This window comes from Gossypium arboreum, chromosome 3 (genome assembly GCF_025698485.1).
Source record: "Gossypium arboreum isolate Shixiya-1 chromosome 3, ASM2569848v2, whole genome shotgun sequence".
NCBI classification, from domain to species: Eukaryota; Viridiplantae; Streptophyta; class Magnoliopsida; order Malvales; family Malvaceae; genus Gossypium; species Gossypium arboreum.
The window spans coordinates 87,344,745-87,358,882 of NC_069072.1; the positions used below are offsets into that span (position 1 = coordinate 87,344,745).

Here is a 14,138-nt window from a genome sequence, read left to right on the forward strand (position 1 = left end):
CTACTCTAAGTACCAATTTACCGTCACCCACGTCAATCACAACTCTTGTAGTGGCAAGGAATGAGCGCCCTAAAATTAAAGGTACTTCCACATCTTCATCCATGTCAAGCACAACAAAATCAACAGGGAATATAAATTTATCTACTTTTACGAGTACATCTTCCATAATACCCCTAGGATATTTAACAGATCTATCGGCTAATTAAATACTCATCCTAGTAGGTTTAGGTTCCCCAAGACCAAGTTGTTTGAACATTTTATATGGAATCAAATTAATACTAGCGCCTAAATCAGCTAGTGTTTTTTTAACATTTAGATTAGCAATTAAACAAGGGATAGAAAAACTTCCTGGATCTTTTAGTTTGGTTGGCAGCTTGTTTTAGAGTATGAGGGAGCACTCCTCGTTGAGTTCTACTATAGATAAGTCCTCGAGCTTCCTTTTATTTGTTAGAAGCTCCTTCAAAAATTTTACGTAGGTAGGCATCTGCGAGATGGCTTCAACAAAAGGTAAGTTGATATGTAATTGCTTAAAAAGTTCAAGAACTTACCGAATTGTGCATCAATGCGATCTTTTTTTAATTTTGTTAGATATGGAACCGGTGGTGTATATTCCTCTGGCACTGGTTTGTCACTATTTTTGAGTTTTTCTTCCCTCCTTTCGCTTTCCACGGCTTCTTGTGCTAACTTCTTTTCAAATTTAGCTAACACTTTCCCACTCCTTAGTGTAACTGCTTTGACATGCTCTCTTGATTTGGTATTACTAAGTAAATTTCCTAGTGGTCTTTCCGAGATTAGTTTGGAAAGTTGGCTTATCTGAGTTTTGAGTCCTTGGATCAATGCTTGTTGATTCTGAAGTGCTATCTCGGTGTTCTGAAAATGGGTTTCTGACACTGATATGAACTTTGAGAGCATCTCTTCAAGATTTGGCTTCTTTTCCTTTTGGTAGGGTGGTTGTTGGTAGCCCGGAGGATGTTGTGGCTTCTGATTCCCTTGACCACCCCAAGAGAAATTTGGGTGGTTTCTCCAACCTGCATTATAAGTATTATTGTATGGGTTATTTTGAGATCGAAAGTTGTTGTTACCCATATAGTTGACTTGTTCCTCTTCAGTTGTAGGATTGAAGGATTGATATTCTGTATGTACACCTCCTCCACTTGAGTCACACCTCATTACTGGATGTACCTATGTAGAAACAAGTAAACCATCAATCTTTTTATTAAGGAGTTCTACCTGATTTGACAGCATAGTAACTGAGTCGACGTTATAAACACCGGCCGTTTTTGTTGGCTTTGTCCTTGTGACTTGCCACTGATAATTATTCAGTGACATTTCTTCAATGAATTCATAACCCTCCTCAGGTGTTTTGTTGTTGATGGTTCCTCCAGCAGTTGCGTCAACCATTTGCCGAGTCGAGGGAATCAGACCATTGTAGAATGTTTGTACTTGAAGCCAAAGCTGTAACCCATGGTGAGGGCACCTTCACAATAGATCTTTGTATCTCTCCCATGCATCGTAGAGTGTTTCTAAGTCCATCTGCACAAAAGAAGAAATATCATTACGTAACTTAGCTGTTTTAGCCGGTGGAAAATATTTTAGTAGAAATTTTTCGGTCATTTGTTCCCAAGTAGTAATTGACCCTCGTGGTAACGAGTTTAACCACTGTTTAGCTTTGTTCCTTAATGAAAAAAGAAATAACCGAAGACAAATGGCATCATCAGAAACGCCATTGATTTTAAATGTATCGCAAAATTCCAGAAAGTTTGCTAAGTGAGCGTTGGGATGTTCATCCTACAAACTATCAAACTGAACAAACTGTTGTATCATTTGAATTGTGTTAGGTTTCAGTTCAAAAGTATTTGCAGCTACAGCCAATCTAACTATGCTAGATTTAGTTCCTGTTAGAGAAGGTTTAGCATAATCATACATAGTATGTGGAGCAGGATTTTGATTAGCCACAATTGCAGGAGGTAGCTGATTGCCTTGGTTTTCAGCCATCTCTTCGGTTGGGGGTTGAGTATCGTCTTCTTGCTCGTTCTCTGTGTATCATAAGCTTCGTCCTTATTTCTCTTTGGTTTCTACGAACTGTACGATCGATTTCTTCGTCAAAAAGTAATGGTCCTGACGGGTTTCTTCTAGTCATAAACAAGGAAAACCTGCCAAGAGAAAGAAAAAGTAAATTAATTAGTAATAATTAAATTGCAAGAAAAAATAAATGGCTAAAGTAATAAAAATTAAGTGTTCCTAATATTTTAGGTCCCCGGCAACAGCGCCAAAAACTTGATCGCGTGATTCGTAACAAGTAATAAATATTTATAATGAAGATCAGACCTAGATTAACTATTATCACGATGAAAAGGCAAGCGCACCTATCAAACAACAGTATAGTAATGGCAAGACCGGGATATGTACCCAAGGGAACTAAAGATATTAGTAATGACTGTCTTTTTATTATATAGCCTAAGAATGAAAGGGGTTTTATTTGTTTTAATTAACTAATTATCTAAACTAAGAACGCACAGATGAAAGAATTGGGGAATTACTTTTAGCAAAATCGATTGACTTGGGACAATACCTAAGGAAAAATCCACCTAGACTTTACTTGTTATTCTAGCTCCGAATCAGATGATTTATTCATTCAACTTGATCTATAGAGATCCCTAAGTTATGTTATTATCCCTATTCAAGACTAATAACGTCTAATCCCTAGATTGAATAACCAAGACTTTTCTCTAATTACCACTCTAGGGTTGCATTAACTCGATCTATGGATCCCCTTATTAGGTTTCACCTTCTTCTAGCAAAATCTTGTCACCCTATTTCTAGGCGCGCAATCAACGCCGCTTAATTATGACAAATGTACTCTTAGACAGGGTCTATTCCTTCTCTAAATAAGAGAGTGTCTTGGATCAGTATCCTGGGATATCAAAACAAGAATTAAGAGCACATAATTAAGAACAAGTCAAATATTTATCATACAATTCAGAAAATAATAACAAGATTCATCTTAGGTTTCATTCCCCTTAGGTATTTAAGGGATTTAGTTCATAACTAAATAAGAAAACATCTCCGAAGAATAAAAAATACAAAACATAAAGAAAACCCAAAACTCCTGAAGGGAAATTGAGGAGATATCTTCAGTCTTGATGATAAATTCGCCTTCCGAGATGGATTAATCGGCTTCCTTAGAGTAATTCCTTACCCCCCTCTCCGTCTCCCTTTTCTTCCTCCTCAGGGTGTATTTATAGGCTTTGGAATGCCTAGAAGCCCTCAAAATTAGCCTTTTTCGAATTGGACTCAACTTGGGCTCGGCAGGGACACGCTCATGGGACACACCTGTGTTTGATTACTTCAGGCTGTGCTTAAGCCTGCTAAATTGACACGGCTGTGTAATCTGCCCATGTGAGGAGGTCCAGGCCATGTTAATTTCGTACTTTGGCCCATTTTCTCCGTTTTTGGCCCGTTTCTTGTTCCTTTCGCCTCCTATGCTCTCCTAAGTATAAAACATGAAATTAAAGCATTAGGAGCATCGAATTCACCAATTATAATGAGAAATCATCCATAAAATGCATTAAACATGGGGTACAAATATGTATAATTTACGGTTTATCACTTAGTATCACTCTACTTAATAAATTCTATAAATTTTATCCATGCATGTATCACTGTACTTAGCTTAACTTAGTACAAAATATAGTAATTTTAACTATCATTGCTATGTTTAGAATTCACACTAACAATCAAAATACTAAATTATATTTAAGTAAGCAACATATGAGGTAGAAAACAAAAAGTAAAACATACATTATATCATAATATTATCATAGTTCTAAATCAATTCAATAATGTCACAACATTCGCAATAACATTTTCAACAAATAAGTACCATCTTCTCACTTATACATATAACATCCCAAAAAACCCCTTAGTAATAAATAGTATGTGATAGATTTTTAGTGAAATAAGGTATAAGATCAAAGAAAGTGAAAGTCATAGGTACCAAAAAAAAAGTTGAATCAAGAAGTACGACATGATATATAAAATTAAGGGACTAAATGTAATAGCCCAGTTTAGACCCTAGTCGAAATAGTGGTTTCGGGACCATGATTTGACATTGAAAATTTTATTTTCTTATTATTTTAATATTTACAGCATGATATTAGAATCATGTGAAAATTTCGTGAAGAAAATTTACCGTTTGAATGGTTAATTTGGTAAAAAGGACTAAATCACGTAAAGCGTAAAAGTTCTATGCTATTAGTTAAAGCTGTTAATTGACCTTGGCTGTTTAATATAATAGCCTTAAATGGTAAATATCCAATTTATGAGATAGTGGGAGTTAGTGGCATGGCATTTGGAGTAGTTTTTAATGGAATTAAAGGTTAAAAATGGAAATTGAATAATAAATGTTATATTATATAAAGCAAAGCATAAAAATTATGGATGTTCATCCTATTTGGCCGAAAGTACAAAGGAAAAAGAAAGAAAAGAGACTTAAGGGTTCGGCACTAATCTTGGAAAATTGAGGTATGATTTTTTATCCGTTTTCGATAATTTTAATGTTTTTGAGATAGTTGCTTCGAATACTAATTGACCCATGCTCAAACTTTTGAATTGGTTGTGTATTTTGTGATTTTACATTGATGAGAACTTGTTTTTGTATGTTTTGATGATGAAAAATAATAACATGTTGATAGATTATCTTGTTTAATTCAGTGGTTTTTAGTAAAAATGCCTATTTGGGATTAAATTGTGAAAATGATATTTTGAGGGACTAAAATGTGAAATAAATGAAAGAAATGGACTGTTAAGGACCTTAGTGAAATTCGTCCAAGCATGAGTGTGGTCAAATTTTGAATATTTTGTGTTTTGTGAAATAGGGACTAAATTGCAAAAAATGTGAAATGTCAGGGGAAAAAGTGTAATTGTTTTTAGATTAATTTGATTGAATATATGATTAAATAATTTAAATTTGTATTGAATTAGATCAAAAAATGAAGAAATAGAATTTGGATCGGGGAAAGTCGAAAATTATCGAATAGTCGTTTCTGTCCGTTCGTGTTAGTACGAGGTAAGTTCATAAGTATATAAATGTTGTTAAATTAAAATGTGTGTGAATTATATATGCTGAATTGAGTTGTAAAAAAATATGGTTGTGAGATTGAAATTGTAATATGTGAATTGGATATGATGCACTAAGTGTGCGATAAAGGCAATAGCTACGGCATTTAAAATGGCACTGGGTGCATGAGATTGTAATAGCATTGGCTGAGTAAATGGCACTATGTGGGTGACACTGATATAAGTTCGGTTTAATGTAATAGCACTAAGTGTGCGATACAATTATAGCTTTGCTAATTAATTGGCACTAAATGTGCGATACAATTATAGCTTCGGTTAATTAATTAGCACTAAGTGTGCGAGTTCGTTGAATGTTCAAGGATGATCAAATGAATTAATGTTTTGAACATTGAAATGATAAGCGTGACAAATAAGAAGGTAATGATATAGGTATGTACGAAACCTGTGTGGTGGATGATGTTAAGTATGAAGTAGATGAAAAATTATGTAAATGAATAGTGAAATGAGTTGGATTGAATGGCATTATTAATGCTATTCATAAGATTAAAGATGTGAAATGAAAGTAAGATATGACTTTGAATAAAGATGAGTAGTATGATGTATTATATATACTCGCTATATGAAATTGTGGTGTTTTGTTTAGGATATGAGATTTACGAAACATGAAACATGACTGTGATGTATGATTTCTTGGTTCAAAAAAAAACTGGAACAGGTATTGAAATTAAAATGGTGAGTTGGATATATGATTTATATATGCAATTTGGTTTAGGTGAATAAGGAAATTATAGATGTTCGAGTTTGAAAGGGTTTAAAAAGAAGTTGATATAACTTTATGTATGATTCGTAATAAATGACCATGGTTAGGTTGGCGATGAAATTAATACGTGCGAGCTTGATTTATATGATGAGTAATGGTTATTATTCGATTTTGAAAGTATGGTTATATGTTCATTGATAAACAAGATAAGTGAAGTTATTTAATGTGGTTCTATGAATTTATAAGTATAATGAATATACATGTGATTGAGATTTATTAAATTCGGTTTAATGATATTGATTTATAAATATCATTGAAATGAATTATTTACTTATGACTTACTAAGCTTTCAAAGCTTACTCCATGTATTATTCTATGTCTATAGAGTTTCAGAGACTTGCTCGGGTTGGATGTTGGAGGTGACGTCGTCACACTATTCGGTTATCATTTTGGTAAATAAAAGCTTTAAGTTTTGGTAATGTGGCATGTATAGGCTAGTTTTGAGATGGTTCATTTTGACTTGTGTATTTATATGTAGCCATGTGAAAATGGATTGCTAAAGATGTTAATGTTTGTGTATATTCGAGCATGGTATGAGTTCATTTTGAGAAGTATGTTTTATGGTATGTATGTAAGGTATAATCTTGGTATGAGATTGACATGGTAATTAGAGATTTTGATCATGTATGAGTAAATGAATTTGGCCTATGATATTGGTATGTTTTGGTATAGAAAGTGAACATGAAATTGATTGATGAAATTATAGATTGAGTGATACTTGTTTGGAGTTGAATTTGGATGAAAATGTAGTATATTGATGCTTGAATGATACTTGTAGGTAGGAATCAAATTGGGTGGCAAATTGGCTATTCAAATGGCCTATTTTTGTCCATACGGGCAGAGACATGGGCGTGTGTCTCAGTCGTGTGCGACATACGGTCATGTTACACGGCCGTGTGACCCTTGAGGTAGTCTTACAATTTAAAGTCAATCTTGAGCATGGGCTTGGCACACAGGCATGTGGTAAGCCGGGAGATTTAAGTCAATTTCGACCACGGCCAAGGCACACGGGCGTGTCTTGTGGCCGTGTGTATAAGTTAGTATGTATGCTCTATTTTGCCACAGCCTAAACACACGGGCGTTTCTAATTTCGTGTGAGGCACACGGCCTATTCATACGGGCGTGTGACCTTTATAACTAAGAAAAATTGTTAAGTTTTGGAAAATAAAGATTTTGTATGTGTTCGATTTAGTCCCGACCTCTTCCTAATGTATGTTTATGGTCTCATTGACCTAAGAAAGGGACTTAATGTTATGTTTGACTACAATATGACAATGCTTGATTTTTTATTGTGAAATGATTGCGAAATGTTCCGATATGTCCTATAATGCCTCTTAACCCTAGTCCTGCGATGGATACGAGTTAGGGGTGTTACACTAAATCATAAAAATATGAAAAACATTGTGGCCCTAGTGTAAATATTTAAAAATTGAGGACAAATAATAGATAAAAAAGTTAAAAGACCAAAAGTGCAAATAACTCAAATGAAGAAAGGACAAAAAAAAGTGAATTGGTGAAAAAAGACCAAATTGACTAATAAAATAAAAGGGACTAAATTGCAATTTTATGAAAAATGAAAATCACATAAAATTAAAAATTAAGATATTAAAAGCGTAAAATAGTCATTTCTTAATCTAGGTAATTATCATGAAATATCATTATGATAATTCATTAATATTTGTTGTTGAAATGTGATTGGTGGAATATTTTATTGTTATAAGATATTTTATATTATATTTTAATACTTTAATTAATTAAATTAATGAGATATTTTCATGGAAAAAGAGTAACACCCGATTATCTTTATTGACCCAAAATTTGAGGAAAGATAGGATTAAATTGAATGAATTGACAAATTATCGGTGTAATAGGCCAATTTTGGCCAGATTAAAACTATAAATAAAACCAAATAAATGAACAGTCCAAGGCCCAAATTATAACCCAAACCTAAAACCTAGCCCAAAAATACAAGGCCAAAATGGCCGAAAATTAAAACACTAACAGAAACCTTAGGGTTTCTCCCCCTTGCGCCGCAGCCAGGCCCCAGCCTTCATCACCGTACGACCACCACGCGCGACCTTCGTACGCCCCACGCCGAGTGCCACGTACCACCATGCCAGTTGGCCTTGTACTTGCAAAGCAGACGAAAACACAGCAAAACAGAGGCAAAAAAATAGCAGATTTTTGTATTTTTTACTTTTCTTTATTTTTGCTTTCGGCTATAAAAGCCCAAAGAGAATCATCTGTAAGGGGTTACGTGCACACGAAATAGCAATCGAATACAGAGAAATCGAATTCATTTTCAAACGTGGTTCATTTGTTCATTTTATGTTTCTATTTTCTTTATTTTATTTTAAAATCTACCACAAAGATATATAAAAACAAAAAGGGAAGTTTTACCCGTATCTCAGCATCGATTTCCTTGGCATCTGCTTCTCCAGTCCAAAAACTGACGGATCCCTGGGGATTCTGTTAAGGCAATGACGAAAAAGGTCAAGGGTCGGTGGTTTTACGGTTGTTTTAGGGGTTTTAAGTTTTGTTTAGGGGTTTTCGTGACCCTAAATCCCCTTCTACTCGAAAGGGAGACCTAGTTTAGGCTTCAAGCATCCCTCCGACCACCATTTGTGGTGGTCATCGCCGTCAGCAACGGTGGTCGGCCGCTGTATTCTCCAAACCCCAAGACCAAGCCCAGAGAGAAACAGAGGATAGTCCTCTTGTTTTTTTAAAAACCTAGCACAAAATGTTTTTGTCATCAAAATTTCGGCTTTATACTGGATCTATACGACACCGTTTGGAGCCCAAATTTCAGTGGCCAAAACGACACCGTTTAGGAATAGGACCCGCGTGCGTGACCCGACCCGGGGAGGATCCGCGTGTTTTCTATTAATGGGAAATTTGTACACTTAGTCCTTCCTCATTTCTATTTCTATTCAATCTCATTCAATTTCCTTTATTTTATTTTTTTTAATTTTGACTCTTCTCTTTTATTTTGGTTCAATTTGGTCCTTTGACCTTTTGAAGGTAGGACATCAGAACGATGCCGTTTTGATGATAGGGTATAATTTCCCAATTAGTCCTTTTTTGTGACGTGTGTTTTAATCTGGTCCTTATGCGCTTATTCCTTTACGTTTTTTGCCCTGAATTTTATTTTTGTTCTGATTTGGTCCTTAGTTATTTGGATTTTGACCGTTTTGTTTTATTATTTTTTTATTTATTTTAATATTTTATATAGTATTTATTCCAAATCAGTTCGCTCCTTTTTATTACTTACATTACGGTGTTTTATTATATATTATTTTATCATATATTATCTAATATATATACATATTTAAGTTTTACCATTTTAAATATTAATTCAAAATTTGTTGTACCCTTTTACTTTTAAATTGTTTTATTATTGATCTAAGGTTTTCGTGTATTATTTATTTTAAATATATGTTATTTATTTTATACTATTATATATATGCATATTTTTCCATTTTAAAACTTTTCATTTTTTATTGTTTTATTATTCATCTAAAATTTTTGTATATTTTATTTTTATTTTATTCTTCTATTCAATCCTTTTATTTAAACTTTTATTTATTTATGCATTATTTCAAAATTAGATTTTATTATTATTATCATGTTTGTTATCTTTTGGTTAGCCTTATTATTCTTCCACTTGATTGCCTATATTATTGTTAAATGTTGGCATGACATGTGATTATCGTGAATCGTTTCCTCTTGCTAGTGTACGTAAGTTTTTGTTTTTCATTAGCATGACGTTTTTGTTCGGACCATCTTTTAAATAAAAAATACGTTTCACTTAATTATCACACTTGTTATTATTCAAAATTTCTCAAATGAAAGCAAAGTTTCGCGTTTAGAAACTCGGGAAAGCCGTGCCCTAACTTATAGGGATTCGATCTTTCTCAATGGATCTAAATAGCCAAATATCATTTCAAATTTCAAAATGCATGATTTTTAAATGAAATAAAGGCAATATTCGGCGCTTAGAAATTCGAGAGAGTCGTGCTGTAACTTACGGGGTTTCAGTTTTCTCGTTAGATCTAAATAATCGAATACCCTTTTAAATCAAAACGCACAAGACTTCAAATAAAAGGCGAGCTTATTTTTGAGGGTTTGAATGTCGTCTCCTAACTTACGGGATGTGATATTTTAACATCTCGAGGTGAGAAAGCCTTTAACGCTTGTTTCAATTTATTTAAGCCTTTTTTATGTATAAAAAAAAGGAAGGATCGTATTTTCAATTCTTTTCGAATCTTCAATTTCGACACTAAGATATCGACTAATCAATTAGGTATCAACTTTGGGCGTATCAAGGGTGCTAATCCTTCCTCGTGCCTAACTGACTCCTAAACCCATTTTCTGATTTTCGTAGACCAAAAATTTACATTTTAGTAAATTTAAACTTTTATTAAATTGATTAATTTGAGGTGAACTGATCTCACCTAATAAAAAAAAGATTGGTGGCGACTCCCATTTTTATTCGTTTTCATTTTCAAAATCAAGTCGACCCTGTTTTTCAAAAAATGGTTTCGACAGCTTGGCGACTCTGCTGGGGACCCTTGAGAGTCGAGCCATAAATTGATTAATTTTTGTCCTTTGTCGAAAATTGAAAATTCGTTTTAAACTTACGATCCCTTCATTACATTTCACCCATTTTTCTTACGGTTTTCATTATTTTATTCTCATTTTCTTTATTGCTTCAAGTGTTTTTTTTATGCTCGCACATTGCATTGCACGACCGTTGTGGTTACACCTCTTAAGTGGGAGTGAGAAACTATTCCTTCGTGAGGTCTTCACCTCCGTGTAGGATAGTGGATCACTCTTGGGATACCTTCGTGAGATTTTCATCTCCGTGCAGCCATAGGGAAATGTATTCCCCTGAACTGAACTCGGTCTATATGAGCCTATAATGGGTGAGGATCGAGAAATCTACTGGTTCAGAAACCTTTACTTTCGAACCAAACCGCATATAGTGAGCCGTAGGAACCCGCCTTAGGCAGAACTACACCAAACCCTAGCAGTTGCCTGAATAGGTGCTTAATTATTTCCTGCTTACTTTGATTTTTTTATATAGTACTGACTTGTGTTTTCCTGTTATTGCATGGCATTACATTATAAAAAGGTGTTGATTCATGTTTCGATTACTAGATAGAAAAGCTTAGCATGGAAAAAGGATTTCTTGATAGAGTGGAAGAAAATGCGGCCATCCGAATATGGTCCGAAAAGACGCAGCAAGAGAAAGGTGATAGTCTGACTGAGGGATATGAGTCGGAATTATGGGATTTTACTCGCATCAATGCGACTCAGAATGACCTGCAAGAATTAAAAGAGATATGAAACGGTTGGAACGACAAGATCAAGCAGTTATTTTATCATAATTATGGAGACTTGCCCTATTTACTCGAGGTGAAAATGGACAAATGCTTATTCCGAGCTTTCGCCCAATTTTGGAACCCCGCCTACAGCTGCTTCACTTTTGGGAGAGTTGATTTGGTACCTACTGTGGAGGAATACATGGCTTTACTTAATTGCCCGAAGATTCAAGCCGACAGGGCCTATTCAAGACCCGTTAACGTCTCGCCCTTTTTGAAGAAATTGATGAATATCACGGGGATGAGCGAACAATGGGTTGCAGCCCGGATCAAGCAGAAAGGGGATAGTAAGTGTATTCTTTGGAAGAATTTGAGGGACTTGATCTTGGGACACCCAGATATGAAGAAGAGGGTTGACGTTTTTGCTTTGAGCCTCTACGGTTTGATCGTCTTTCCCAAGGAATTAGGACATGTAGATAAAGCCGTCTCAGATTTATTCGATCGACTTGATAAAGGGACCACACCCGTCCTGGCAATCCTAGCAGAAACCTTCAGATCCTTGAACGCATGTCAGAGTGTAGGCGAAGGAAGATTCGTAGGATGTGCGCAGTTATTGTTGGCTTGGTTCCACAGCCACTTTTGGAAAGTAGAAAAGGTCTTCTATCGAATTTTCTCCAAGGACTATTCCCTATTAAGAGAATTACGACATCTCAGAAGAAAAATGGATAGCTATTCTCCAGAGTTATCAAGGTGAAGATCTTGAATGGAGGGCTCCATGGTTGATCCCTAACGAAATCTTGTACCGGTGCGGCAATTTTGACTGGGTCCCTCTAGCTAGAATATGGGGAGCCGTTGGATACGCTCCACTACTTGTGTTAAGGTAGTATCAATCAAGGCAGTTTATAGCGGTGACACAAGGGTTAGCTCAATGCGAGTTCTCTTATAAAGACAACAATTATAAGAAGAAGGTTCGTGAGATATCAGATGCTTGGAACCAAACTCGAAGAATGAAGGGATTCACCATGGGCCCGATGACGACCTCCGAGTATGAATGGTGGTGGGGTAGAAGAGTCAATGACAACATCCTTAGGCTGGATCAAGAGAATACTCGACTGATAGAAGAGCATTTACGAGTCATCCCGTCTGAGTTAGAGATCATCAAGCAAGACTTTGAGAAAAAGAGCTCAGAATTGGGAAAGAAGATAGAGCAATTAAAGGAGGAAAAGATGCGGCTAGGATTAGACGTCAACATTGTAACACCCCGTACCCGAGTCCGTTACCGGAGTCGAACACAAGGTGCACACAGACTTAACTTAATTGTTTCACAGTCCATAAAAAAAAAATTTCCAGACTAGCTGGTTACTGCATCACTGTAGCCTTAAAAATCATATCTTGAGTTTTAAAGCTTGAAAATCAGTTTCGTAAATTTTCCCTGAAACTAGACTCATAAGTCCATCAACATATTTTTTTCTAGAATTTTTTTTCGGGCCAATTAGTACAGTTTATTAGTTAAAGTCTCCCCTAATCCAGGGTTCGACTACACTGACCTTCACGTATTACGAATTGGATATCTTCCTGTACAGGGCTTCAATACTGATGCCGTTTGTTTCTATAGAAACTAGACTCAGAGAGGAATTTATACATATATTGAATGACTCCTAATTATCTCTGGTTAATTTACAATGAATTTCCAAAGTCGGAACAGGGGATCCAGAAACCGTTCTGGCCCTGTTTCACGAGAACTTTAATATCTCTTAACATATAACTCATATGACCGTTTCGTTTCTTCCATATGAAAGTAGATTCATCAAGGTTCATTTACATAATTTATTCACTATTTAATACCATTCCTACTATTTTTAGTGATTTTCACATCCACATCACTGCTGCTGTCAGCATTTGCCTTTAAGGTAGGCTTTACCTATTTCATGATTTCCATGATTCAATTGGCCCTTTTGCATACATAGCACAAAGTGTGATCATGATTAACCATTCCAATGGCTAATCGTTTCAAAACAATTCCATACCTCATAATGATCAACATACAAACGATTATAGTACTATGCTAAAAGCATTATATAAGCCATTTTCGCATGGCTATCCAAGTTTACACAAAACCGAAAGGTACATGACCTACAACAAAAGGGTAGTCCTATACATGCCATTTCAAAGTTCAACCAAAATTGTACCAAAATGGGGGCTTTGATAGTGTGGATGACTTCGACTTGATGATCCCGAATCCGATAGCTAACGAGCAAAATCTATAAAGCAGAGAGCCAAAGCAGCGGGTAAGCATTTTAATGCTTAGTAAGTCTCAAGTAATGAAATCAGCTTTGACTAAAGTATTACATTTACATAACTAAATGAATCACTTTATTAACACATTCTCATAATCATACTTACTTCACATTACCGACCCTTATGTTTATACACAAAAGAACAACTTAGCCAAAGGCGGTAGCTCGTTTATCAACCGAGCGAATACTTACTTGTAAGGACTCAACTAATTCAAGCACGTTTAACATACCTCATTGCTGGAATTTTCACAAGTGTATAAACTGAAATTTTTACAGCAAGATTGCTCATTTCGAATCACGTACCTTGATTTAACCGGATATAACACAAGCACAATTGCCTTGGTCTTAACCAGATTTGGTAACTTGCACAATTGCCTTGGTCTTAGCCGGATATAACAACTTCATACGAATGCCTTGGTCTTAGCCGGATATAATCACTAGCATAAATGCCTTGGGACTTAGCCGGGTATCATTCAAATGCTCATGTACACATATATCAATCATCACGACACATCCATATTTCATTTTCGTTACTAAGGCTCAAACACAAAATATTTATCAAACCTTTACAATTTCGGCTCAATAGCCACACACAAGGAGCATGATTTCAATATAATT

At 35.2% G+C, this 14,138-nt stretch overlaps 1 non-coding gene across 1 annotated transcript; it reads left to right on the forward strand.

The window, feature by feature from the left end:
- The first annotated feature begins 1,459 nt into the window (after positions 1-1,459).
- On the forward strand, positions 1,460-1,566 carry LOC128290692 (small nucleolar RNA R71). Its single transcript, XR_008280480.1, has one exon. It is a non-coding gene; the product is annotated as a small nucleolar RNA R71 (small nucleolar RNA).
- The last annotated feature ends 12,572 nt before the right edge of the window (positions 1,567-14,138 follow it).